This window comes from Pseudoliparis swirei, unplaced genomic scaffold, assembly GCF_029220125.1.
Source record: "Pseudoliparis swirei isolate HS2019 ecotype Mariana Trench unplaced genomic scaffold, NWPU_hadal_v1 hadal_25, whole genome shotgun sequence".
NCBI lineage: Eukaryota > Metazoa > Chordata > Actinopteri > Perciformes > Liparidae > Pseudoliparis > Pseudoliparis swirei.
The window spans coordinates 383,882-386,381 of record NW_026613261.1 but is presented as its reverse complement, the minus strand read 5'-3'; positions in this window follow the sequence as shown (position 1 = coordinate 386,381).

Here is a 2,500-nt window from a genome sequence, read left to right as displayed (position 1 = left end):
CCTCTGGTACCTCCTTCTTCTCTTTCTTCTCTTTCTTCTTCTCCTCTTTCTCCGGACTCTTTGTTATTTCTTGCAATTTTTTCCTCCGCGGTCTCACGCACACACACACACACACTGTCTCTCTCCCGTGTGTGTTTGTCTCTCCGTCTCTTCCGCTCGCTCGCTCTCTCGCTCTCTCTCTCTCTCTCTCTCTCTCTCTCGCTCTCTCTCTCTCTCGCTCTCTCCACGGCTGCCGTTCACTGCAGCAAAAACAGTCTGAAAGACGAGAGGGGAGGGGACAAGGGAGGGAGGAAAGGAGGGAGGGAGGGGGTTTAATAGGATTTGGCCCGTACCATCGGGATAACAGGGCCGGAGTGGGGGGGGGGGCTGAGCACCACGCGGAGGTGACGTGAACCGTAATGTGTCTGTGCGCTGCAGGGGGGGGGGGTGACCTCATCCTTTAATGGCCTTTTATTATCATCTCCACGTGGTGACACTTTACTGAGGATTCACCACGAGTTATAGGAGTGTGATGAAGAGGAGGGTCTACAGGGGGCTCCTCCTCAGGTCCTCTGGCTTTAAGGTGGTCTCAAGCGGGTCTCCAGGCTAGAACACAACGCTCCTCATCATTTAGATCTCTTCGTGTCAGCCTTCTTCTTCTCCTTCTTCTAGTTTTACACACAGATTTATCAACAATTAGTTCTGACCGTTTGGGAGTCGGGGATGAATGAATAGAGGGAGGGGGAGGAGGGGGGGGGGGCTGTTCAATTTGCCATAAAGGATTATGGATTAGTTTATATACTGGCGGATTAGGTCTGTGTGTGTGTGTGTGTGTGTGTGTGTGTGTGTGTGTGTGTGTGTTGGGGGGAGTGTGTGTGTGTGTGTGTGTGTTGGCGGGGGAGTGTGTGTGTGTGTGTTGGCGGGGGGGGGAGTGTGTGTATGTGTGTGTGTGTGTTGGCAGGTGTGTGTGTGTGTTGGCGGGGAAGTGTGTGTGTGTGTGTGTGTTGGGGGGAGTGTGTGTGTTGGCAGGAGTGTGTGTGTGTTGTTGGGAAGAGTGTGTGTGTGTGTGTGTGTGGAGGGTGTGTGTGTGTGTGTGGGGTAGTGTGTGTGTGTGTGTTGAGTGTTGTGTTGTGTGTGTGTGTGTGTGTGTGTGTGTGTGTGTTGGCGGGGGGGGGAGTGTGTGTGTGTGTGTGTGTGTGTGGAGGTTGACCTTCAGGAGTCGTTTATATCAAACTGAATGAAATGAAGAGTGACTCTGTGAGAGCAGCGTGTTCATCACAAGGGGGCGGGGCCTCCCGGGAGAGAGAACCCAGAGCGACGTCACGCCTCCATCCCCCAAAACAAACAGACTCTCCGCTCCACATCTCTGCCGGGACTCGAACCCGCAGCCTTCGGATTAGAAGTCCTGCGCGCTACATTGTGCCACAGAGACTCACATCAGCAGGGAAGCAGCGCAGCATCAGGACCAGCAGCCGGCGGGACGACTCCGGCCACTAGGGGGAGCTAATGAGGCGCCACCAGAGAGCCTCCACCACAGAGCCTCCACCACAGAGCCTCCACCACAGAGCCTCCACCACAGAGCCTCCACCACAGAGCCTCCACCAGAGAGCCTCCACCAGAGAGCCTCCACCACAGAGCCTCCACCACAGAGCCTCCACCACAGAGCCTCCACCACAGAGCCTCCACCACAGAGCCTCCACCACAGAGCCTCCACCAGAGAGCCTCCACCACAGAGCCTCCACCACAGAGCCTCCACCACAGAGCCTCCACCTGAGAGCCTCCACCACAGAGCCTCCACCAGAGAGCCTCCACCAGAGAGCCTCCACCAGAGAGCCTCCACCAGAGAGCCTCCACCAGAGAGCCTCCACCACAGAGCCTCCACCACAGAGCCTCCACCTGAGAGCCTCCACCACAGAGCCTCCACCACAGAGCCTCCACCACAGAGCCTCCACCACAGAGCCTCCACCACAGAGCCTCCACCACAGAGCCTCCACCACAGAGCCTCCACCAGAGAGCCTCCACCAGAGAGCCTCCACCTGAGAGCCTCCACCACAGAGCCTCCACCAGAGAGCCTCCACCACAGAGCCTCCACCACAGAGCCTCCACCAGAGAGCCTCCACCACAGAGCCTCCACCTGAGAGCCTCCACCACAGAGCCTCCACCACAGAGCCTCCACCACAGAGCCTCCACCACAGAGCCTCCACCAGAGAGCCTCCACCAAAGAGCCTCCACCAAAGAGCCTCCACCACAAAGCCTCCACCACAGAGCCTCCACCAGCAGAACCACGGTTCTCCAGCAAGGACAAACAGGAGAACCGAGAGAACACCAGATAAAAATATTTTATTAAACTTGAGTTGCATTCACAGTTTTTTTCAGAATCTGTTTTTAAGGCAAATATATGTGTACTGTCTCTTTAAAACACCGGTTTGACTGTTAAATGCACACACACCCTAATGCACACACACCCTAATACACACACACCCTAATACACACACACCCTAATGCACACACTCTCTAATAC